Source organism: Eucyclogobius newberryi, unplaced genomic scaffold, assembly GCF_026437365.1.
Source record: "Eucyclogobius newberryi isolate DKJ021-1_F unplaced genomic scaffold, fEucNew1.0.hap1 SCAF_4, whole genome shotgun sequence".
NCBI classification, from domain to species: domain Eukaryota; kingdom Metazoa; phylum Chordata; class Actinopteri; order Gobiiformes; family Gobiidae; genus Eucyclogobius; species Eucyclogobius newberryi.
This window is the reverse complement of record NW_027316056.1, coordinates 24,258,311-24,286,133: the sequence shown is the minus strand read 5'-3', so window position 1 is coordinate 24,286,133 and position 27,823 is coordinate 24,258,311. Positions and strand designations below refer to the sequence as shown.

General features: G+C 40.2%; 1 protein-coding gene across 21 annotated transcripts in view; it reads left to right on the top strand.

Moving 5' to 3' along the window:
* The window catches only part of ptprdb (protein tyrosine phosphatase receptor type Db), a 177,274-nt gene that overhangs the window by 10,516 nt on the left and 138,935 nt on the right, over positions 1 to 27,823 (top strand). The window lies entirely within an intron of this gene.

The following is a 27,823-nucleotide window of genomic DNA, read 5'->3' as shown; positions in this document are numbered from 1 at the left end:
TGTTGTACCAAAATGCTCATATAGCACTGGAGGAAGTTTGCATAAATTTGTACTGCTCTCAAGATGTAATAAAAGTGTATCAGGACAGCTCAGAAATCGTCTATCACCTTCAAAAGTAAAACTAGATTCACACTTCTTATGCCTCTACATTCATGAATTCTAATTCTGCATTACTACTTCTGCCTCTCAACCGAATGGGCATTGTTTTTTGCCAGACTGACAGAAAACCATTGAGGCTAAATTCTGTACTCAGATGTACTTGCATAGGAGTATTTAGTCAATTTTCACTTCTGTATCCACACTTCAGCAGCGTTCTCCACCTTCTTCTCCACTCTTTAAAGTCATGTGCTGTGCTCCTCCTTGCCTCCTCCCCCATTCTCCTGTTCTCAAGTTAGGTGTAAATTTAGAACTGAAGGCATGAGGGGATGCTGTACGTGTGTGCGTGTATTTGTGTGCTGGCGGAGTGAGTGTGTTAGAGAGACAAAGAGAGAAACTCTACATGAAAGCTTGTGTGAGTCCCCACACAGCGCTCAGATGGGGCTGATTAAAAACGTAAAGCCTTGGTATTCAGCCACATTTCCAAATCACTTGAAAACAAACACACGCACACACTATGTCGAGGAGGAGCGCACACTCACACTGCAGCCTTGACAGAACAGTGGACTGGTTACAACTATGATGTAATCTATTAAAACAGAGTTGGCGTCAGTAAAGCCAAACTGTTCAAATGCAGACAAAAACACGAAACAAAAAAACACCGTCACTGCAGCGACACAACAATTATAACTAGAATCCACGATAACTGGTCACTTTTTGACTTAGTAGTTGGTCATTGTAAAAATATTTGAAAATCTTTGTCAATTGAAAGAATTGAGGCAATGCAATGGCCCACGACTCTCTCTATTGGCAAAGGGATATCACAGTCCCTATAGACAACATCAACACTGATTGGTGATGAGCTGTGTAATGACATAACGTTTTTATACATTTTAGTGCACTCAAACTACCCAAAATGTTGTAGTCTATTTTTTGGCTAAAAATGACATAATGTGCCTTTAAGTAAGATGACATGAGAACTTCATGGCAAATCTAGTAAAGCTGTCTAATATCCATTTTATTCAGTGTAATTTTTTTTAGGCCCAGTGTGTTCCGGTTAGGCTTCTGCCTCCCTATTCCAGTACAACCGGCTAAAGTAATTCTCTCTGACCCAGTGCGAGCAAACAGAGAGATTGTCAGACATTGGAGAGCCCCTCATCACTTTACTGCACATTGTTCTCTCTAATTCCATACACAGGGTCCACTGGGGACTGACCTGGGAGCTGTACTTAATGTACGGGCCTGCCCATAGCACCTATACATCAATGTCCATCTCTGCCGCGGTCCCCTCAGTCTCCCACCGTCTCTCTGCGGTCTCTCTCAGTTATTCTTAGTCTCACGTCTATTTATTTTCCACCTATTCCTTCACTTTGCTCATCTTTCAGTGTCACGGCACGAAGCTGATTCTTAGCAATGCAACTAAATCTATAGATGTTGTGCCTTCCCCTGGTTTGGATGTGACTATACCTTTACTTCCATTACTGTCGCTTACTGCTCTGCTAACAGTTACAGAGAAGAAGCACTCTACGTCAGCTTTATTCCTCTGTGTATTATGTAAATCCACTGTGGTTTCTATTTAGTCGGAACGCCTTAAAAGAGTGGCTTATTCTATATAAATATGTTTTTTTGGAGCAAGGTGGCAGAGTAAAGTATATGTATTAATCAGTATAAACAAATCAACTACATCAATATTCAGGTACATTTACCAATACTTATCATAATTGCTTTGAACTTACTAGGTTCTGCTAAAGTAAAGGTACAAAGAGTAAGTGCAGAGCTATTACATGTGTGCATATCTGGTTTTGTTGCTTTATGTTTTACACAAGTGACATATTCTTCACAAAAACTGTATTTTATTTTGATTACTTGTTATGAAGGCCACAGAACTTGCTAGTTATTATTAGCTTTTTCTTGCTGTATTTTTTCCATCAAGCATTAGCCTAGATACATATTCTGTACAGAGCTTATTCCTGTGTTTGTGGGAAAAGGGAGGCTGAATTATCTTAATTACTGCTTACCAATGGTAGCGTCTTAACGAATTGCTAGTTAATATACAGCTTCTTAATGCTAGTCTTTATAATGATTCTGATGTTTATACGCTGGAGAATGTCAACAATACCCGCTTTGTGTTTCACTATAGATTCTACACAAACCAAACCATTCATAATTGTAATTTTATATGTTGCTGGTAGTATTTATAATTATTTTCCACATGAGTTTTATTCTCTGTCAGGCCTGATACTAACCTGATATACCAGTACACACCAAAGTATATACAGTATAGTTTATATAGAGCTGCACAGTAAATGGCAAAAGTATTGATCGCAACTAACTTAATATATTGCAATAAAACCAAGGTCTTTATTGAACAGAAATGGACATTTCAAAGGGAAATGTAAAAAAACATATTTTCTATGTCTATTACAAATTTGACTAAAAACACCTCACACACAATTTGACAAAAAAAAAAATTAAGTTATGTACATTTTAGTTTTATATATATTGTAACTGAAATTATTGTGTCAGACTATATTAAATATTGCAATTCTAATGTCATCGCAACACGATTTACTATTTAGCATGTCTCTTTAGTCTCCCAAAGGCGGTCTCTCCTTTTTTGGCTTCTTTTTTTAATGGACACAATCAGATGTACGTTGTCAATGTACACAGTACATCTGCAAAGAACTTTGTACGTTGCAGATGTACATTGTCTGCATCCTCTTCATAGTGATTTACCCTCATATGTGTTTTTCAATTGGAGAAACCTGTAATAGTGTGGGATCTGTCTTAAGTGAGCTTGCAATAGTAAAAATCAAATTCAATTCAACAATAAATATATTCAGGTCAGGTTGGATGGGATCAGCAGCATAAATCAGGGGTTATCAGCTTCTGGCAATGCTGGCAGCTCACTAACAGTCAAGTAAGTGCAGAATAATGAATTGTCATTACATAAAAGCATCCTAACTTGACTTTTGGGAAATGCTGCCCATATTGATATTTTTGCGTAGTTAAAGACTTGACAATAGGCTTTTCCTGAATGTGATTATAAAGGTGATTGAGGCATCAGTGCCTCGATGTTAAATTAGAGTCAGATTGGATGATAGACACCAAGCACCAAGTATGAGATGGGTGTATTTTCTTGTGTGAAGCCATTATGTGACAGTATCCCTGTGAGATCTCTGGGAGCCTGGCCAAGTGTCTGTGCCTGCCTGAGCCATCGCCATTCGCTGCTTCGTGTCTGTTCACCCAACCACACGCACAAGACAGATAGGAGCACCAGTCTGTACCAGCACCAATTTAATCAGACCTATGCAGCCATAAACAACCTAGTATGGACACTCCGCTCTGCCCGCTGTCATCGCCATCCGCAAGTGCAATGCATACAGACAAACGACCAAGTACAGACTCTCAATGGAAATCGTATTTATTCAATTTTAACATTCTGTTATTGAGTCACTCATAAATCGCCACTCTTTACAGTGTGTGCAGTGCAGAATAAGAAGGAGGAATATGATGTGTGACCGGTGGTGGCGGGATTCTTCCTGCGGTTGCTGTAATCAAGGTGCTGACAATGTTTGATAATTGTGGATTACATTTTTTTTCTTCTTAATTTAAAGGAATAATGGAGGATTTTTCGCCGATTTGAGAACTCAAGCGGAAGCATGCGGACTCACCCCTGTGCGGAAGCACACAAAAAGCCTTGTTGCTACACATGTTTGTTTATTAGCGCGACGGATCGCATCGCATCTCTCGTCTCTGTAGATTTTCGTCTTTTTTGAGCCAGCTCGAACTGTCTTTCTCTGTCTTAATTTTGTCCAGTACACTGAGGGAACTATATTATAATAGATCAATGCGCTTAGACACACACCGGCATATCAACCACGCATGCGCAGCCAGGCAAACGTGCTGCTCTCCTGGGGACGAGCCAATGAGGCTGCAGGTGAGCAGGAGGTGCGTCCTATGATTGACATGTGAATTGACTACTCGGCTGTCCACGCCACGAGGAAATGAGACAAAGATTTGGTGCCAAAAAATCCTCCATTATTCCTTTAAGTTACAGATACTCCAACCATAAGCAGTTTTTTTTCATTACTTTCAGTAATTTTGTCCAGGGTCTTTGCATAATTTCAGTGCAAATATATTAGATATCAGAAAGGAGTTAAAACGGGAGAATAAAATATGTTGAATATGCTACACATAAATAAATATCATAAATGTTTATTTTCATTTGAATGCAATTTGATGTAAACGTTAAGTTTCCAGAAAGCACAATTTAATAGTTTAGTGACAACTCTCTGCTGGAACGGGAAGTCTTCAGGCCTCTTGGGATCTGAATCATAGGTGTTCTTTGTATAGATGAATGTCTATCTACTGTGCGTTTAACTTATGTGAAACCTCACAGCATCGCCCCTCCCCGCCTGCCATCACTCTTTCCGCTGCTCCATCAGTGTCTGTTTTGAACACTTTTTGCGTCTGTTTGTCTTTTTGTGATCTTGTATCTTTTCGTTCTTTTCTTTTAACAAACCAACACGTTGCTCTCCCTTTCCCATATCCCTCCTGCCTTAGACCGTTCAGTCTTTCTCTCCCAGCTTTTACGGTGTGAACGATGGTGGATGACTGTGCTTTAGGAGATTTACTGCTAGATTCAGTCTCTGTCAGGTGTCGAGACGAAAGAAAAGCTATGAGGGAGGAGAAGGGAGGAGAGAGCGGGAACAGATGGAATATAGAGTCGTACACAGGCAGAAAGGCAAATGGAATCAGGGGATGAGGGCAAAGTATAGGGATTATACGGGCGAACATGGGAAAGTGCGTGGAATAAAAAGTAGGGCTATTTAAAAAAATAAAAATAAAATAGAATAGATAGTTTGACAGATTTTCTTTGTGTGAGACTTCCTTTGTCCTACTTTTGACCCAAACACAAACCTAGCAGACACACGATTCTCTCAGGATCTAATAAATTACGGTTGTCTACTCAGGTGACACTTGTCCCAGCTCTGACCAGACACCAATCTGTGCTCCCTCCTACTACATCTACAATTGCTTCACTATCTCATGAGGTCTGTCTGCACATACTGAATGAGAAGTGTCGCTCTGAGTGGAATAAGCCCAACACAGTTAATGCAATATACAACTTTGGAGACTTCCCTGAGTTATGAAGAATCAATGACCTTGAACCTTGAATTCTCCTATTTATTTGCAGTACCCAAAGTGCACAAATAATGTAGTTTTCATGTATTCCTCAAACACACATTCTAGCCATAGATGCACTGGGGCAGACTGATGAGATGTGGCTGAGTGAAAAGTAGAGAGTGAAGCTCTACTTTTAATCAATTACTATGCTACTGTGTTATAAAAGTTGTAACGCGTTAAGAATACTCTTGCGTTACCTATAATTGACATTATTGTATAACCTATTGTTTCCATTTGCGTTGTTCAGTCACGCACAGCAAAACAGAGGTAAAACCTGACGTGAGTCCTTAATTGGTTTGGAACTTTCTTCTCCGAACAAAGGGGGCGAGTCGGACGGCTTGGCTTTCCTACAAACACAGTAACATATTCATTGAAAAATCAAATAAACAAGCAAAGTAAATGTGTTTGACTAAGCTTTATTTATATTTTATGTTGACAGATTACCAAAGTACAATGTCATACATAAGCACGTGTTGGCAACAGAACACGCTTGTTTTAGCACTGTAGCTTATTTAAATCAAACTCACCACATCGCTGTTACACTACATTTGCTCCTCAGCTACAAAACGAAGGAGAAGAAGTTTTTCAAAATGTGCATCTGAAAGTTTATTTATCTTTGGCATGAGGACAAGATTCCCAGTCAATAGTTGCGCAGTGTGCATGCTCACAGCACGCCGAGCTCTGGGATTGTGGTGAGGAGACCTGACCAAAACAAACGCGTTACTGATTTGAGTAACTTAGGGAGTATTAGATTACATGTGTGCACAAAACTAAGACCATACGTTCCTCGTTACGCTTACAAAGTTATTTGAGTACTCTTGCGCATTACCAACTAACGCGCTACCCCAAACTCTATTCATTGGGACATTTTTATGTATTAATGATAAAGGGGATAAGATATTCCTTTATTGTCCCACATGGGGAAATTTCATTGGTGCAACGCAGGTAGATCCAGAGGTAGATACAGAAGAACAGATCACTTATAAGAAGTCTGAAAAACACTTTCAGTAGAAGATCTCCTATAAATAAATAAAAACTCCCATAGACAAATAAATACCATTTCATGTGATCACGACAGTAATTGCACATGAATATGTGTCACGACAGCACATAGACTGCACATGAATTCCAACAGCAATTGCACATGAATTGCACATGAATTCCAACAGCAATTGCACATACGACAGAATTGCACATCAGTATTAGGTTAGGTCAGTATTGCGACGGGATAACGTGACGATCTCCGGGTAAGACGACTGTTCTCCGCAGTTTCATGAGTTCCTCCTTTGTGGATACGCGGTACGGCGCCGGCCGGGGGGCGGGGCCGGAGCCGGGGGGGCGGGGCCGGAGCCAAGACACATCGCAACGACACGACGAAAACACTCAATCCAGCCGAATAAAGTCAAAACAAGTTAATTTAAAGCGATTCTAGTGCGTGTCCCGATCGTTCGTGAAGTTCCTCTTTCATATAAACGTGTATATAAACGTGTACCGACGACACGCCGTACTTTAGCGCGGCCGGAGGGCGCGGGGGGGAGGGGGGCTGGTGGGCTCGCTCGGAGCTAGCTCACGTCACAACAACACAACGAACGCAACGAAAAACGCTCAAATCCAGCCGAAAAAAGTCCAAAACAGTTGAATTAAAAAACTATTCCAGCGCGTGTCCCTATCGTACAGTAAAATAGAAAAAATATACTAACTATATTTACAAAATATAGGAGATAAAGCACAATGAGTGTGAGAAAGAAGAGAGAGCGTTTACACCGGGCTGCCAGCTGTACCAGCGCCTTATGACGTAATTCGAGGAAGACCTCAACGTGAGAAGCTCTTTTTTCATGGGTACCCAATGTTCTCATAAAACATAATATCAAGAGAAAATGTCAATAAATCCATCAACAAAACATCAAGTAAGTAGAAAATACATAAACAGATACAGTATGTAAATGTAATAAAATCATGCAAAGCAAGAGCGATGTCTTTGCGTTTAATCTTTAATAAGTGCCCTAAGCACAAGACTATCAAATTTAAATAACATCTGTGATTTCCCTTTTCCCTCATTCTTTGAAACTGTAAAATAAACATGCCCTGAGATCTCAAGCTATGAATACCTGATCTGATATTCAGCATACATGTTAAATAATCAGACAAAATATCAATGAGAGCCCTAAAAAACAAAAAAAGTTAGTGCTGTTCTCTTCTCGCATCCAATGATTGCCATCCAACTTTAGAATATAATCCACAGTGGTGGGTTCTGTATCCATCTCCTGTAATTAATCTTAGTGCTGAATGAAAAACTGAGGTTTTAAGACTATCGCCATAGAATCATAGAACAAATCAGATTGAAAGACATCTTTTTGTGAGGTAATCTCCACTTTTTTGCATTAGTATCAAACCCAATAGCATCCGGTTGATTTAAGAGAATGCCGTGATCGACCGAATCAAAGGCGATCAACAAAAGCAGCAGCACATTCCATTGTAATAGCAAGGTAAATATAATTTGGTTGCAGCTGTGATAGATATTATTTAAAACTTACAACGTAAATTACTACTTACAGGGATTTGCATGTATAATTGTATTATTTTTATTTTATTTGAAGTATTTCAATATATACATATTTCTTAATATATATATCCAGGTTTGGCAGGTGCACATATAAGGCCTATGTAGGCTTGTATTTTGAACAAATTATAATTTAAAATTACTGTTATTACATTACATTATAATCTGTTATTATTTGCCAAGATGAAAGTCAAAGTACAGCTGTCCAAAAGTGATCTAACCATGATACAGATGTATTAGAAAAAATAAAAAATAAGGTTATTCATTTGTTTGAAGTAACATTTGCATAAACACTAAATACACAAATAATTATGACTGAAAGGTTTTTTCTTTGCACTCTTCTCTTTTATGACTTAAATAGTTTTTAATTAGTTAATTTTATTGTATTTGTGTTTCTGTAATTTCTTTTTGATTTTAATGCATTTTTCCTGCTGTGTGAAGCACTTTGAATTGCCTTGTGTATAAAATGTGCTCTACAAATAAACTTGCCTTGCCTTGCCATTATTACTACCATAACATGATATAAAATTTTGCTTTTGAACTATGGGCCCATGAATACATTAGCTGCATAATAATCCAAGTGCCATGTCTTACGCAGCAAAGCCAAAAATAGCCTTGCTTCTAAACATCAACACAAGGAGTTGTGTTTGTGTGTGGCTACAAGTGCCAATGAGAAGATCAAATTCATACCAGATATGGGGCTTATCACTTGCTGTGACACTGCTGAACTTTCTTCTCCTTTGAGGTTGGATTTTACTATTCTGGAAAACATTATCATCAGCAATTTCTCCTCTCCAAACTTGTGAGGCAAACACTTAAAGCCTAAAGTTGCCCTCCTGCACGTCTGGTCTGACTGAAATTTGATCAACTCGAAACAGACCCTTCAAAATGTATACTTTTTGCATGTGTCAATAATCTGACCTTAAAAGGAGAAGACTGAGGCCAGAAAAAACACACAAAATTGAGCTAAAAACAAAATAAAAAGCAGCACTACGATGCTCTTCAAATCCAGTATACTCCAGATTCTTTTGTTGTTTTTTGCAGTCAAAATGGTATAAACCCGACCTTAAAACAATGTCAGGTACTGAGAAAACCCATTTTGCTTATTGACACTGTTAGTTTGACTTTGACAGCAATCCTGGTTGCAAATTCTGCAATTCACCCTGAGAACTCAACAGGCGCGATCTATTTGATGCTCTGCAGAGATGTTGCCTTTGCACTAGCGTTGCATTATGAGCTAAAGTCTGCATGATGTTCAAAGATGTTACTTTTTTGTATTGGGATTGGGAATTGGAAAGTTTTCAAATGCATTTTGACTAATGGGAGTAGAGCAGACCTGGGCAAACTACGGCCCGCGGGCCACATACAGCCTGTTTGTCTTTATAATCCGGACCGCCAAATATGCAAAGTATTTTTTTTTTTTAATTAAAAATGTATGTATGTATATATATATATATATATATATATATATATATATATATATATATATATATATATATATATTTATTTATTTATTGAAAAAAAAATTGCCCTCAATAGAGGCTAGTGGTGATTTATTTGTTGCTTAGGAACAATCAAATATTAAAAAATATTAGATTTTTTCGATTGTGTTCACATGCCTGTTTAAAAGAGTTCTATTGAGCAAACAGTATATGAATGCCATTTAAAAACAAACATATCACACAATAATAACAATGTAATATAACATTGGGGGTAACATTTAGACATTTAGACAGTTGTAGACAAAAGCATGTTCTTGCATGCGGCATTTCCAGTCATTTTCTCTTTTTAGTGTTGGTTTATGAGTTCCATTCCATAATGTTAAGTCACAGCATGAATATATAAATATATTGAGCATTTTAATGTATATTTTAATGTAATGTTCATATTATAAAGTTATAAAGTTTTGCATTATTATTATTAGCCATAATCCTCTTTGTAAAACACATCTGTGATAATCCATGTTGTAGTTTTTCCATACTTTAAATGACTTCAATCAGCTTTTTCCACAAAATTCTGATTGACATGCGTCTGTACATGTATATTTTATATTTATGTAAAATAAACCAGTCAGGGGGAGCCAAGCAAAAACATTGACAAACTCAAACACTCTCACCGTATGTACACTTCAATGAGTACATTAGTGGAGAAAAGCACAAGATGTAAGACAGGAGATGAATTGAGAGAGAGAGAGAGAGAGAGAGAGAGAGAGAGAGAGAGAGAGAGAGAGAGCTGAAAATGTGAAATGGTTTGAGGCACCCATCTGTCAAGGAAAAAGAGAAGACAGTGAGGGAGGGATGGCACATGGATTAACAAACAAACACCATGTGGATGTGTACAAAGAGCGTGATTGTGAGACAGAGTGAGAGCATTGAGACAGGGAACAGGACGGGACGGAGGGAGTGAAAGACAGTGCAAGTGACACAGAGCAGTCCTGGGAGGCCGGCCATGTGGGTGAACGTGAGAGCGGAGCGAGCTAACTTGTCTGTCAATCTGGAGCTGTGATTGTCACCTCAGGGCCCACTGTCCCTCTTGTAGCCCACTGGCCCGCCCTGTCAGGAAGTAGGGCACAAGGTCAAAGAGTCCCATGTACAATGACAATTACCTGTCCAGCCCTTTAAAACATACATAGTCAGCCATATTAAATGTACTGAGCGTGCATACAGTATGTACCAGCTATATTTCCTATCCACTCAAAGTCAGGGTCTTAAGAGGTCTCGTGTGGGGTTGGCTAGTGCTGACTGGACCTCAACCTTTGACAGGTGACCTATGACCTTTCAGTGTCAGCAAAACTTCGATGCTCCAGACATCGCACATGAGATCCAAGGAATTACTGTATGTAGGCTAGGGCTGCACGATTTTGGAAATCTAATTGCACTTGCAATTAGATTTGTTATATATGTAAAAAAAAGTCCAGATTGCACTTTTTAAACAAACCCAGGAGCCTTAACATTTTAAGAGAAGACTGCAATATGAATTGATAAACTAATACAGGAAGTTTGTAGAGGTATCAACTACAGGTACTGCCAAATTATTCAATAAAAAGACAGGATTTAAAATAAAAAAAATTGCGTAGGTAATTTTGTAATCCAAATAATTGTAGCTTTTAATTATGCCAACACAAATTACGATTTAAAATTTGAGTTTTGATAACAATACATTGTGGGGCCCTAACCTTTGCTCATACTAAAGTGATTTTGGAGATCAGAAATGCTTTTTGTTTAGCTTTCTGGAAGCTCATAAATGTATTGTTGTCAGTGTGTCTTTACTTCAGTTACTCACACTCCATCTTAAAACTAGGCCTACTTTAGAACTGGAATTGGCCTGTTGCAGTTTCATTCATCTCAAACTGTTTGTTGGTGGAACAGTTGTCATGGAGATTTGATGTAGATTATTGTGGCCTAAATCTAACTTGTCTCTGTCTCATTATAAAGGTGATCAGAGTATATCTATGGATATATATATCAGAAGATATAAATATAATTTGCACTTTACAAGAATTTCTTTTAATTGTCTTTGTTAAATGGGTTTGCATTGGGTTTGTGAAATTAATAATTGTTTTTTTTCTCTTCTTCAATCAAATGCCCATTATTTAAATTTACTCCAAAGCTCATCTGGAATGACAGGTTTGAAATCACACCTATTACAGGTTTTTAATCAGTGCATGTCACACCTGCACCGGTGCTGGTGTGAACACAAATCTGTCCAAACAGCGCTGCCTCGTTTAAGACGAGATGGAGCGACCAGCAGTGTTTGTTACATGTGCAGCTTTCCTTTTAAATACCACATAATGATTTGCATGTACGCTCAAACACACACTAATGAGATGAGGTGTCCATCTGGCACTTTTTGACATGTGTGCAGTTTGCTGTGTGTGTGTGTGTGTGTGTGTGTGTGTGTGCTCAGTAGGGGTTTGTGACTAATGGGGTCATTATTGATGCTGAGTCAGGATTACCGCTGATTGCGATGGCTGGATACCACCTTAACGAGTGTATAAACAGACATGTAGACACACTATGGCCCTGTCACACACACACTGGCCCTGTCACACACACACTATGGCCCTGTCACACACACACTGGCCCTGTCACACACACACTGGCCCTGTCACACACACACACACACACTGGCCCTGTCACACACATACTGGCCCTGTCACACACACACTGGCCCTGTCACACACACACACACTGGCCCTGTCACACACATTGGCCCTGTCACACTCACACACACACACACACACACACACACACACGCACGCACGCACACACACACACTGGCCCTGTCACACACACACACTGGCCCTGTCACACACACACACACACACACACTGGCCCTGTCACACACACACTCTGGCCCTGTCACATACACACACTGGCCCTGTCACACACACACACACACACACACTGGCCCTGTCACACACACACATTTATCGCCTCCCCTCATAGGTGCACTTATGCATACAAACCTCTCACCTCGGCTAATAAACTCACTCACCCAGATCCCCCTTGTAGACCTCCATAGCTCCTGTATAAAGCAGTCACACAGGCTCTATGTAACAGGACAGGTGGCAGCGGCTGCTCTGAGCAATCAGTCACTTCCAGCTTTTGGACAGTCTACACAGTTTCACTTACAGTATTGTACAGTACAGTGTGAGTCACTCATTTACAACTTATTATGTTTGAATGCATTAGAAGCAGTTACTCTATACAGTAGTATTCTTTAGAATGTTGAATGTGGCTAAAGAATTCATAATATAATATGTAAAAAGACAAGTTATAACAGAAAAAACTGCATTATTGAATCAAAATGTCTTTAAAGGAACAAACAATTAGCAATTCAATACATATTGTTTCCAAATAAGCCTTTAATTGGCTTTTTTTTTTATGCATGCATATACATCTTACATCTTACATGTATATGCATGCATATACATCTTACCATATGTGGGTATATATTACCATATATACCCATACATACCATATCACCCAGCCCTTATTGTTTTGTTGTTTTATTTTTTCAATGTTTTCACATTTAAACACATACAACACTGTCTCACTTCACCGATCAATTCATCACACGTTCTATAGTGGTTAGAACTCTATGTTGTTAAATCACTGCTTGTATTTCTAACGCCAAATAATTATAAACGTGAACAGAGCCTCCAAACAAAGACGTGTCTCCAAAAGAGCCTGTTTGTTGAAACTTGGCACTGTTGCTTCACTTCTCTTCTGCACATGCTCAGTGAGAGTAAAACCTGCAAACATCCTTGATTCCCACACAGGTTTATTCAGTGTGGTTTGAGCATGGATCCATGGGTTTAAGGCTGTGTTGTCCTCAGAGCGTGTGCAGACCTCTAAAAGAAGCTGCTGTCCGCTCTGGTCCTAAAAGCTCATGTTAGAGGGCGGAGCATGAACGGGCCTCTGAACACGCCACAGGGAAAAGCAGAGCTAAGCTTCCTGCCAAGTATTGCGCAGCGACCTGTAGAGGCCAGCAAAGCTTCAGCAGCAAAAAAGGGAAAACAGGCTTGTTTTAATATATTTCAGACTAATTTAAATATAGTCGTGACACACTTGCCTTGATGGCCCTGACACCACTAATGCATTCTACAGCAACAGTGTTAAAACCTCTGAGCTCACGATTAAGGTTTATTAAAGGAGAAGGATACAGAACTAACCACTGTCAATTATGTTCAAGTAGGATGGTAATCATTGGATGCCAGAAAAGAACCGCTCTACATTTTGTTTATTTATAAGGCTGTCATTGGGATTTTACCTTATTACTTATTATATTTACTGAACATCAGATTAGGTATTCAATGATTAAGATCACAGGACATTCTTATATAGATTTTCATCTAATCAATACAGAGGGAGCTTGTGAAAAAGGCTTTCTGGATCTTGGCTCCCAGCCTCAATTCACAAGACATTTTAAACTAAATGATTTTAATTATTCAAAGCATTTATAAAATACTATTCGTAGAACATGTGCTCTTATTTTTAATGTTTTAATGATTTAATTTATTTTTCATTGACATTTTATTTATATATACTAGTCTGTTTGTTTGGGATTTTTATGTGATTTGTATTCAACGAAAAAGAGAATTCCTCTCATTGCATTATTTCCCCTGTTTGAATAAGATAAAATTAAAATTAATAAAAAATATAGTGATGGGGGGACCGCAAGTCTGAGATCGTTTCTGCAGGATCTGGACTCCAAATCCAGAATCTTGCTTTTCATAACCTCTTTCTCTGCCCACAGTTTCTTCACCTTGGCTGTCAGCTCCCGCAACTCATCCCATATCGTCAAAAAACATTGTTTCGCCTCGCCGGCGCGCCATCTCCTTTCATCTTCAGCACCACCATATCAGCTTCTATTTTGTCAAAGCAGATACCGCACTCTGCCTGTACCTCAACTCTAAATGATGCTATGTCATGCCTCACGCAACATAAACAACTGTTATAGAGTTATTATCTCTCTTCTGGCGATTCCGCACTGGGGATGGGGCTTGTCTTGTCCCCTCAAGAGCCACATTAGCCATGTTAGCCTCATTAGCTTGTGACAGTTTGTTTTCTGCCGCCATGGTTACAGTCCATCAGCGTCGATTGTTTAGCATTACGTCCCCTGTTTTTTGTGTTTATTCATCTCTCGCAGCAACTCCTCGTTTTGTGGGTGAAAAGGAGATTTTAAAGGCAAATGTCACCAGCGACTTGTCAGTCTGCACATACCCAGAAGTCTGCTCACCCAGTCCTAATTGTACAGTAAATTTAACACCTCCCAATACAGAACGCTAGCCAAAAAGAAAAAACAAAAGATTTTGCAAAATGCTTAATGATGCAGACTTTGAGTAGCCTTATGTGTGTAATGGTGAATCAGCACCTAACTTTTACCTGGGAGATAAGTGAGCTGCCTTCTGCACCGCGACATGCTTTATTTAGAAAGACCTGCCATCTCAATGCACAATGACTAATGGCACTTGGGTATTTAAAACAATGGGATGTATTTAATGCATTGTGTTTTTCTAAAGCCTGCTATATACAGCTGGATAATTTGCCAGATTTAGACCCAGGTTTGCTTCTGCCCGACTTCATGGAGGTGTGACCCGACTTTGGATCCTTTTGAGCACATTTGAAACCACTGCGCTCCTTGTGTGGGGTGTCAATGCGACTCGGAGCTGCTCTGTAATTTCGTAAAACATAAACAACATCTAATAAAACAATAGCGTCAGGGGCAGACACACAGAGACGCAGGATACAATACCAGGAAATGGTGAAAAGGACAATTTACTTCATCACCCACCTCTCAAAATGCTATAATGTTACACTGTAGCATTCACCATTAGTCAAATCAATGAAAATTAATTTAAAAAAAACAAGGTGGAAGGTGGATGATGGCCATACTTGCTTTTCAATGCCCGATCTCGTCAGCTCTCTCTTTAAGACTAGTGTATTGCGGGGATTACAGTTCCCATGCAAAACAACCAGGTCTAACATTAGGCATTCCTGTATTACAGTCTTTCTCAAATCTTTTCTAGTTTTGAGATATTATACTGGTATTATAGCTGAAAAATAATAATAATAACTTCCTCTCAACTCCCTCTGTCTCTCCTCCTCTCAGCTCACTCTGTCTCTTCTCTCAGCTGTGCAGAAAGATAGGTCAGCGTTACCTGTCTGTCTGCACTGTAACAGCGGAGAACTGGTGCTTGAATGTGGTTTCACGGAGAAAGTGGATCACTTTTATTGCTGTTGACCATGGGTCTGGGCCACACACAGACTGCTCTCTGCGCGGTGGTGACGTACTGATGCGCTCATGTTTCACATTTTACCACGAGAAGCGCATGAGATCAAAATGGAAAAGGCACAATTTAAATGCGAATGCAACATATTCAGATATGACAGGCTTTATATCGCCGAATGAGCAGTCATTTTGGGGAATTAGTTAGACTCGGAAAGAGAGTAAGTACGGAGCGGCAGAGGAGCACAGAGAGGGACAGAGATCGTGGCTTGTCCTAAACCCGAGGCAAACATGTGTGAGAGAGAGAGACAGACTGCTCCACTCCTCCGCTGCTCTCTGAACGTAGAGATTAACCCTGTGTTGGCCCTGGCTGTTTGTCTGTTGCTGAAAACATGTCCATCAAGCGTAAAGTACTAAACATCTCGCGCGCCTCCTTTCACGGATCTGCCACCAAAGTCACTTCCCACTTAATTTATTAGACAATTTTTAAAAAATCACAGTGTTACAATTGATGAGATGGAACATAAAATGTTCTTGTTCTATTATATTTGACCAAACCAGAAATGTTCCAGACTCTCCCAATTCCCCAACCGACTGTTTGATGTGTGGAATAAAACAACCTCAAGATGTGTATGGTGCAAAAAAAAAAAGGATCCGATTCAAAACTTTTAATTAGCAATCATAAAGAGAAAAAGGAGGTTGGGGTTTACCTAAAAATTACATTACAGTGAACCCTCGTTTATCGCGGGGGTTACGTTTCAAAACGAACCCGCAATAGGCGAAATCCGCAAAGTAGAAACCTTTATTTTATTACAGTTATTATACAATGAAATACTCCATAAAACATTGAAGCTCACGCGCGGCGCTCTCACCGGCGTGTCCCGCACTCACGCGCTCCGCTCTCATCGGCCTCGCAAATTTCAATTTGGCAAGCGGTTTTACGTACGTGTACATATGAATCCATAACGTTATTGACACACAGGTAGAGAAGACGCGGAGAGACTGTTTAGCCAATCAGAATGCAGCACACAATGCATGATGCAAATCCGCGAAGCAGCGAGTCCGTGAGTGAAAGTGAACCGCGATATAGCGAGGGTATTTCAGCTCAGATCAGAGTGTTGCTGTGCTGGTGTTACCCAGAATATGAAGGTCAAGGAAAAATATTTAGAGTGGTGGCAGGACTCCTGCCATGGACACAACCGGCACAAAATGTATCGACTGTCAAGGACTGGACTTACAATATATTGGACATTCGTAAAATGGAAAATATTACATTGGGATTTAATTTGAAAATGGATACATTTTTCTTTGGGCTTTGTATGCCATGATTTTCTCTTCTTTTTTAAATGTATTATTTGTTGGATGTCTGTTCTCTTTTTCTAGTTCATACAGTTAAAAAAGTAAACATTTAAAAACATGTTAATAAAGAACATAAGACTCAAAACTCCCTTGAACTATTTTGGCCCCACAACACAGATTCAGTATACCCATTTCCAATTTCCTTCTGAATCAGAAAAGATCTGGCTTTTCAAGGACAATCGTTAGCTTATTCAAAACAGACACTTGATAGGTAAAACAACAGATTCAAACTCAAACAACTCAACTCAAATTTGAACTCTTTTTCATCATCATAGAAGATGTCAAGCATTGAAAAATAATGTTGCGTTACTTTCCACAGTAAAGCCATTCGGAGCTGTCCTTAGTGCTGAAGTGCTAGTTTTAATCAACCAGGTTATGAACAGAGTCTACCCTCTTGTGGGTCTCTACTTCCTTGCATAAACAGACACACACATAGGGACTGTCATAAATAAATTTGCCAATAATACAGTAAATGGCAGTAAATGAGTTATCAATAATATTTTGTGGCTGCATTTGATCCTGAGGCTGATTAATAGGGCAAAAACATAAACTTGTGTGAAAATAGATACTGAAGCAGGGTACATTCGACTAATACAATTATTTAGTGTCACGAAATATGTCAGTTTTGAACAAATATATTACTCATCAATATTACTGCAGTTTGACTGTGTAAAACTTTACTGTAACATTATTTCCAAGGCTTTTTTGATATGATTTTACAGTACATAATTAAATACATGTTTTACTCCGCAAATGTTTAAAGCCACAAATAATTCTGCTCATTTAATGTTTCTCATTCATACTACTCTGAATCTTTGGTACAGCAAGAATTGTTGTACTTACTTTTCAGCATTTTGTTTTTGCTCTTTCATACAAGGACATTAATATCTTACATATATGGATGTCTATTGGTACCTAATGGCTAACCTAATTTATCTAAGTATTTATTTATTTATTTATTTATGTATGTATGTATTTAATTTTATTTATGTATGTATTTATTTATTTTAGGCTTGCTATTTTATATTTATGTTCTAGTTTTGATCCACACCAGGTTTTATTGTTGCTATCTTATACTTTGGGTCTTAGCTTTAACTCATATTGTTAATGTTTACCTTTTTTAAATTCTTATCACTTTGAGGGTCTCCAGTGTTTCATCTGAGGAGCCCTCTGTACCAGGAGCGATGGACGGCTGTGGCTGCTGGGGCCTGACTCGTGGGCCCCTGGTGGAAGTTTGGTGTCTGCCTATGACTCTTCGTTGGGCCCTGTGTCAGTGTCCTGTGGCTGCAGGCAGCTCTGCGTCTAATGCAGATGGCCCCTCGCATAGTGCTTCCTCAACTGGTTAATCTGTGCTCATGTTAAAGTTTTAACATGTGTGTGGGGCTTTGAGTGTATGTGTGTGCGCGTGCTTGTGTGTATTTCTGCATTTAACAGTGGGTGGGTTGTTTGGTTGTGTGGGTCATGTGCTTGTGGGGCTGGTTGGGTCTATGGGAATATTTTTAATATACCGTAAAGCACTTTGTGTTACATTTCAGTATGAAAAGTGCTTTATAAATAAAGCGTGATGACTGACCTGCTAATGTAAGGATGCAATGATCGTGCTTTGATGGCAGAAATGCTCAGAACAAGTCTGCCAATGATTTATTGAGTTTGTTGTTTGATGCTTGGATTCATCAAACTAGCGTGAATGAAGCCAAATGCACCTCCAGGTATATTTTTGATGAGGTAACAATTTTATAACTTGGTTAAAAGCTCAAAGTAGTTAAGTTTGAACTGTGTTTGAACTGTCTTGAATCTTACCTCAACTATTTTGCTCTTATAAACCAAACCCTTAACAATTTTACCCATACATATGCTTATCCATCCATCCATCCATCCATCAATCCATCTACCGCTTGTTCCCTTTCGGGGTCGTGGGTGACTGGAGCCTGTCCCAGTGACTTCGGGCCTTAGGTGGGGTACATCCTGGACAGTGGCCAACTTGTCGCAGGACCAACACAGAGACATAGACATTACAGACAGTTCACTCTCACATTCATTCACTAGGGCTAATTTAGAGTCACCAATTTTTTACCTAACACATGCATGTTTTTCGACGGTGGGAGGATGCCGGAGAGAACCCACGGTAACACGGGGAGAACATGCAGACTCCACCCAGAGCGATCATGATGTTGGTCTGGCCCGAGAATCGAACCCATGATCTCCTTCTTGGGAGGCAAGAGCGCTAACTGCCTTTGCCACCGTGCACCCCGAACATATGCTTAGTACATGTAAAATCCATGTACAACTGAAAGTATTGGCAGATCATGGAGATTTTTTTAATTCTGTGCATAGCAGACAACAATGACAAAATTCCCTGAACACTGTGTTTGCTCCCTTTTTTAACATATTAGATAAAACACACAAAATACCCTTTCCTCTCAAATATTGTTCACAAATCGGTCTAAATCTGTCTATCATGATGGGCATATCAAGATGCTTATTACACAGCATGGATATTGTACAGGTGCCTTGGATTGGCCGCAATAAAAGGGCTCTCTGAAATGTTCAGTTTGATCACACAGCTCAATGCCACAGATGTTGCAAGTTTTGAGGGAGCATGCGATTGTCATGCTAACTGCAGGAATGTCCACCAGAACTGTTGCCCGTGCGTTGATTGATAATTTCTCTACCAAAAGCCAAAGGCATCTCAGAGAATTTGGCTGTACATTGAACCAGCCTCACAACCATAGACCACGTAGAAACACAGCAGGCCAGGACCTCCACATCCAGCATGTTCATCTCCAAGATCGTCTGAGACAACCATCCAGACATTTGCTGCCACAATCGGTTTGCTCTGCCAAATAATATCTGCACAAAAAGGAACCGTCTCAGTGAAGCTCTTCTGTGTGCTCGTCATCCTCATTTTGGTCCCGACCTGACTGCAGCACTTCGTTGTAGTCAACTTAGTAGGCAAATGCTCACAATGGCCCTCATTTATCAAACTGTTGTGCGGCGAAATCAGTGCGTATATGTGATGTACGACCAAAATGAGGCACTTTTCGGGATTTATCAATGTTGACATGAGCGCAGGGTGTGCACAAACTGTACGCTAAGTCTAGAGGTGGTGTACCATGTACGCCAACAAATGCCAAGCTACACATGAAAACCATTCTTAACTGCACAAAACTTACAGCCCATTAAGCCCTCACACCTTCAGGATGCACTGCTCAGGCCGAACCACCTCATGTCACTCACCACTCCTCAATCTGAGCCTGACCTGAACCAGAGCTTCTCCGCTGGCTCAGGCCTGGTTTTGGATCTAGTCCCACTGTAGCACCTGCATCACCTGTTTTCCAATGATTCAGAACAACATAGCTTTTCTGTTCGGATAAACTCTATTTTTTGCCATATTCCGTGCGCACATGCCATAAATCCCGTGGGTGAGGCCAGTTAGAACATGAATATTTTGAGGAGTTTTATTCAAATTTTCACTCTAAATTTTCATCCGCTGCATTCATCACCAGAGCTCATGCGAACGACAGGATCAAAGCTGTGCACAGGTTCATAAAAAATATACACCCAAATGTACAAAATTTTCACCACAATGTTTATAAATGAGGGCCATTCGATGGGGTCTGGCACGTTAGAGAAGTGTTCTCTTCACGGATGAATCCCGGTTTTCACTGTTCAGGGCAGATGGCAGCCAGCCTGTGTTGCGACGTGTGGGTGAGCGGTTTACTGACGTCAACATTGTGAATCGGGTGGCCATGGTGGCAGTGGGGTTATGGTTTGGGCAGGCTCCTGTTATGGACAGTGAACACAGGTTTATTAATGGCATTTTGAATGCACAGGCCCATTGTTGTGCCATTCATTTACAACCATCACCTCAAGTTGCAGCATGATAATGAACAGCCCAATGTAGCAAGGATTTGTACACATGACTGGAAGCTGAAAACATCCCAGTTCTTACATGTTCAGTGTTCTTTTATTGTGGCCAGCCTAAGGCAAACCTTATCTTTCTGAACTGTAAAATATTAAAATCAAGCCATTAAAGTCCTCAAACTGTCTTTATTAAAGTTCCTCTGAGATTAAGGGGCGATTCAGAGAATATGTCTTAGTGGTACTGGAAAACAGCACATGAACCATTCACCCCAAATCATATCTAGAATCTACTTCTAATATTAAAAATATATGGACTTTCCATGGCACATGCAAATTTCATTCCTGCCATGCCCGAATAGATACATTTAATTGTAATGTAAAAGCTGGCAAAGCATAAAGCTGCCTGATATGTTTGCCTACAGTTCTTACAGTGTGTCTTTGTACACTCAGCTGTGGTAGTGCTCACACTGTAGCCTCAATAAGGCGTTGCTGTAACCCTGGGTTTAATCAAGCGTTCCGGCATGCTGCTTGTGTACGTATCCAGCTTCCTCCGTGTGACATTTTACCCAGTTCATTGTTCCTGAAAGCCACTGTCGTTACTAAATCAAATCTTTTATGAAGTTCTGCTTCTGTGGGAACACCATTAACATTTCATGTCCGCCTGGCCCTGTGTCTTTGGGCCTCTTTGAATAATCTCCACTGCTGCCACAGTCGGACACACTGGCCCTATGCTATGTTTCAGGATTTCATATGTATTTTCCCTCGCCTTTTATTAGTAATTTTTAGTAAGTGTGACGATTCTGTATTAAAGCATGCCTTATTTATGCTCCCAGCAGGCTCTGAGAATGTTTAAACTCTTCCGCGGCTCTCTCCCAGCTGTTCATATGTTTTAGTTCATAATAATGTTAATTTACTGGTACAAATTGTAATGCATTAAAAGAGAAGCACAATTTGATGAACTCTTTTGCTCGTCCCAAACTCAGATAAACAAAGAGGACATCCAGCATAATACCTAAAACATATAAAATATGCAAATAATTTCACTCATTCCACACAGGCAAGTCATTTATCATGTGACTCTGCAAAGGTTTTGTCAAAGGGAAAAACATGTGTATCTATGGAGGACACAATAATTGATCCCAGAAAAAAATGCTGCCAGGTTCGAACTTACGCTGAAAGTAAACCTGGTCTGTAACAAGAGTTTAGGCGCAGGCTGTTTGGCAATTGTGTTTTCTAACACCTCTGAGACTGGAGCAGAGCTGGATGGGAACTTTTCTGTTTCAGTTTCATCACTTTGCCAGACTTTGTGGTCTTTTCTCTTACTATGTCCTCACTCTTAACATTCAGCGCTCACTTGTCAGTTCTGAGGCGCAGCTTGCCTTAAGTATGAGGATTGGTTGTAAGCTGGTCTTATTATCCTACGTGTGTGTCGGGTGTGTGTTCATGTATAAGTGTGTAGCGGACTGTGAGTGATGGCTATGTAAGCCCCCTCTCTGGCGCTCTGTTTGAAATAAAGCGACAGATAATCGCAGGGCTCTGGCGAAGTGAGCTCATCTGAGAGCCAATCGATACGGGTGCCATAGCTTCAAAGCAGCCCTTCAAAGAGCAGAGAAATAGCCATATGCTCTATGTGCTCTGTCTTTGTGTGTGCGAATGTGTGTGTGTGCGAGTGTATTTAAAAACTGAGAGACTACACAAGCCCGCGTAAATGAGTGAGAGAACAAAAGAAGACTGACAGTTAGGGAATCTCTGCAAGCAGATGAAAACATTTGTCATTTGGTAGCTAACATTATCATATCACAGTTGCCGTGTGAATTGCTTGTGATGCGAGTGATGTTGTTATTTAAATATGACAAAATCATTGTTTTGTTATCCGGTAATCTCCTGATATCATGGCTCTGTTATCTTTTATTCAGTGAACCAGCAGCAGCTGTGGCCTTTGTTGAGAAAATGGGCTGGGAGGAGCTATGCTGATGGAGTTTGAAGACTATACAGTGTGGTAAAGTGAGTCTTAGAAGCAGAGCGTGACAGAGGTGTCAGATGTGTTTGTATGTGAGACAAAAGAGGAGAGAGATCCCCGTCCTCGCTGTGTTTAGCCCTGCCATCACACCTTCCACAAAGTGAAAATGAGAGTATATTTTTGACTCTGGTGTAAACTTAACATGCTCATGTGAAGGTGTCGTTTTATCAAATGCTTCTTCACCAGTGTGCTGTGAACGCCTGCGTGTGCGTTTGCATGTGTGTCAGAGTATCTAATTAGCTGAGACAAGCAGGTGTAAAGCAGTAATTAATGACACAACCGACTGCCTTCATTATCTCTACGTGAGCCTCTTATGCTCCTGAACAAACATGTAAACAGATTTTACAAATTTACCACGCCAATAAGTGACCAAACACTGAAGTCAAGATGACAAAGCAATCACTGACTCCCATTAAACTGGTCCATGACAGCGTGCATTCATTTTGTTCACACAACAGCAGGACACCAGTGTTTCAGTTTGTTTTCTGTCAAACACTGTCTTGGTTGGTCGCATGTCTTCTTGATGTCCCACAGAAAAGTGAATGACCAAAAAAAAAAACGTTTGTGTTTTCATTCAAGGTTGGCAAATCCTCTGCCTTAAAATGTTCAGTGATTTGCTCATTTATTTCACAGGCTTTAATACCAGATGCACTTCTATTGCCTTTTGTAATTATCTGTCACACACATTGTCTGCTTTGAAACAGAAGTGGAAAATATGTTATCATTTCAATTATTGGACACTGACCTCTGACCTTTCCCCAACTATGGCCATCACCACTGACTCCTTCCTGCTCAGTGTTTGAGGCAGATTGTGTCTCTTTTTATATCACAATATACTCACCACATACAGTCACAGCTCGTGCATGCCACCATTCGTCCACTCAAACACTCGTTTAGCTTGCAAATGGACTCATTACTAATGAATCACAAGCTGCTTTTGAGCAGGCCGAGCACGCAGTAATGGTCTGGCCCCCATCCAGAATACAAATCCTAAACGCACACACATGCACGCACGCAGACACACACACACACACACACACGCACGCACGCAGACACACATACTCACATGCACGCAGGCACACACACACACACACTCACATGCACGCAGACACACACACACACGCACGCACGCACACACACACACTCACGCACATGCACACACACACACACACACACACTCACATGCACGCAGGCACACACACACACACACTCACATGCACGCAGGCACACACACACACACTCACATGCACGCAGGCACACACACACACACTCACATGCACGCAGGCACACACACCCGCACACACACACACGCACGTATACACAGACAGAGATTGAGAAGGACTGTCCAAAATTCCCAATTACCTTCACGTTCAATGTAAGCGAACAAGCTCCTGAGTTAATTACTAAATCCCACACATGTAGATGGGATCAACCCACGTTCCGCGCCCTCTAAGTCCTCTTGTTCTGTTGTCATTTACTATAAGCTCATTATGGACTATATGGTGGTGTCACTGTATTATTACCATAAGTCATGATTACAACCTCTGAGCCAAAAGATCTTTATTGAATCATCAATAAGTCTGTATAATTTAGCAATTACAGTTTTAGCCTGATTGAGTTTCGCTTCGGTACTTTGCCAGACACCAATGGAATCAAATTATGTGAGTCTTGTCATTTAGTAAGTAGTATGAATGTTTTTATGTACCATTCAAGCTCTATCAATCGTTTTAAATGTTTGTGATGGTGTATGCATTTGTGTTGCTCCAATTGGAAGCAGTAATTGAACCTAATGAATATGTCCACGGCTTGTTTCTCTCCCCTCTCCATTAAACACAACTGGATCAGATTTAGTGTGCTTACTCTAAGAACTTAAAGACTACATCAGTAGGCTACTTTTACACACACACACACACACACACACACAGGCGGATTGGCTTAGCTTGGTAGATCAATGGCCTCTTGGTCAATGTCTCCTTTGGGAGGGCAATCTATCTGCTCCTCACTAATGAAACCGTCCCGCTGAGTGTGTGTGTGTGTGTGTGTGTGTGCGTGTGTGTGTGTGTGTGTGTGTGAGGTTGATGTAGTGTCAGCTTGTTTGTTTAGTGCTAATTACATAATGCAGTCTTAAGCATCATGGAGTGTGCATATTGTCTTACACGAGATAGTATGTTTCAAGCTTTAGTCCTTATTCTAACAATGCTATTATGTTCGTGTTGTATCAGTCCACACTCCCCCGTGCGGACTGATACAACACACACGTGCGTTTATTAGCGCAACGGAGCGCATCGCATCTCTCGTCTCCCGTAGATTTCTGTCTCTTCTGCGTCAGCTCGAACTGTCTTTCTCCGTCTTCATTTTGTCCCGTACACTGAGGGAACTATGATAGATCCATGCGCTTAGACACGCGGAAACGTGGGGACGAACCGCACGCGGCTGCAGGTGAGCGGTAGGTGCGTTTTATGATTGATACGTGGCAGGACTAATCGGCAGTCCACGACACAAGGAAATAAGACTTAAATTTGTGCCAAAAAAAATCGTCCATTCAACCTTTAAGTCATAAAATTAATGTTCACTCTACTTTTAGAACACTTTTTACCTGCATGACCATGTTGTCAAGGATTACTGGATTTGAGCCAGTTTTCAAGATAATTGAAGTAGTTGAAATTATTTGGTTGAGCAATTTTATATTTTTTAAGAATTTACTATTGCTGAAGTATTCATAAATAGTTCACATAGTTGCTCATTTGTCAGAGCGTGTCTCCCAAATGTATGCAGTCTTTCACTTTTGAGGCCGTTTGATTTGATTTTCTTCTCTAAAATGTCCATGAATAGTTGACACTGTTTTGAGCTACATGTAAATGTTACAAGCATTCATTCTATTCAAAATATATCCTACTATTATCTATTTCTGCTAATTAAGGTGTACAACTAGTCTAAGGCCCATGGAACCTGAGACATGGTTTATGTCAATTTATTCTTGTCCATTTATTCTTGTCCATTCTTGTTTTCTTATTTATCTTAAAAACAGTCATTAGATTAGAGGACGATCTAATTTATATATAGCACTGCTATATGTTAGTCATCCCAATGGAAAGGTTTAATGTACTGTTATATATTGTTCTCTGAGATACAAGTCATTATCCATTCAGCCTCTTTTTAGAGTGAAATAACAAGGTTGTCCTTGGACTGTTTTGTGACCTTTTCAAGAAGTGACTGGGAAAGCTATATCTAATTTGAGCTGCAAAAACACATGATTTTCAAAGTGTGTTCAACCTTTACAATAAACCAGCATTTGAAAGCAATATATTCTATTTTTGAATTAAAACTGGTAAGCTTAGTCTTTTTTGCATAGTGAGGCATTTAGTCCTGTGTTGGCATGTGCAGACACAACTAAAGCACTCTCAGAAGCGCTCTGAGCCCTGCTGAAGGGGTGTGAGGGAGAAGAAGGACAGAGATAAATATTGTACGGGCTCCAGTCACACTGAGGGCTATTTGGAGATTGAGTTTTCTTTATTCTGTCCTTCATAAACCACCCCCTCAAAAGCACATTTTAAGGCACTTTCCTTACAACTGTCAAACTGTATTGGCTTTGTTTCTGCTGGATGCTGTCACACGCCATTGACTTTGAACTTCAGCAACTCTTAAAAAGTAACTCTAACGTAAATCGTACCAGGGACCTCATTTATAAAAGAGTGCATCAAACTGTGCTTGTAAGAGTGCGTACCAGAAAGCAAAAATTTTACGAACGCAAAAAAAAGCAGATTTGTAAAAAATCTGCTTTTTTGTACCTGTAATTACAATTCCTCATGAGTTTCCAACCTGAGCCCGCCCTGAGCCCACCCTGAGCCCGCCCTGAGCCCACCCTGAACTCGCCCTGAGCCCGCCCTGATATACCAATATGGCAATTCAAATCAACAAATTAACATATTTAGCAAAAGGCGGAAAAAGAGGAAATTCTCTGAGATGGAGGGTGAGACAATCGACAAGTCTTTAAACAGAAACCCTCACAAGGCGCTGCTCTGCTGCTCATCTGCTCATCTGAAGGTTGTGGCAACGCAGACTGTAGCGGCGTATTAAAAACAATACACAACAACTCGGTACCCACACGCAATTTGATGATCAATGGAAACAAGACTTCTCTTTTCTATCAGTAATCTGTTGTAATATGAGCCTGATTGTGCCGAATGTGCACAGATCAGATTGCGTGATAATGCCCTGTGCAAAAAGTGATCAATCTAAGGCCTCCATCGTAATAATGTAACAGTAAACCATTAGACTGAACAACAGCTCTTAGGGACACTAAATTAAATCCTCGTTTGACATGTTAGACAAGGAACGTGGACCTCCAGAGCACTGTGTGTCAGGTAAGAAAGGAGGGGACAGGCTCAGAGAAGGGAGAGCACTAACGATCTGTGACACTGAGGGAGGAGGGCATCTGAACAGAGGAGCAATGATGGAAAATTTTCAAACACGTGACTGATCTGCATGAAGCGAGTCACCTCTGCCCACCTCTTCCCAAAATTTCCGCACATTTTCACGTCAAGTATTTTTTAATAGATCACACTCCTTGCATAGTGTCCGCCATCTGCTTGTCTCCATGGAGATGTTATTGCTTTGACTAGAATGTGGCACAGTATGACATTAAACATATCTATTTTGCATGTGTTCAATTGCATTGCAACAACAACAAAAACTCGATCAGTATTGACTCTTCACAGATCTGACACAGGCTACGTAGGTTTAATGCCATACTGTGGAAAAAGCAAAGCAAAACCATTTCCATGGAGACAAGCAGGTGTTATATCCTCCACCAGATTGAGTCCACGGAAACAAGGCAAGACGAGATTTATAATAAATAAATTAGTTCACAATTTTGGGCTCAAATGTAGATTTATTTTTAATTTTGCTGTCATAGCAATGCTTATTGGAATTAAGGCTTCACAAAATTTGTAAATCACCAGCATTTTTATTTCACAATCTTGTGGCAGTTTTATCCTACA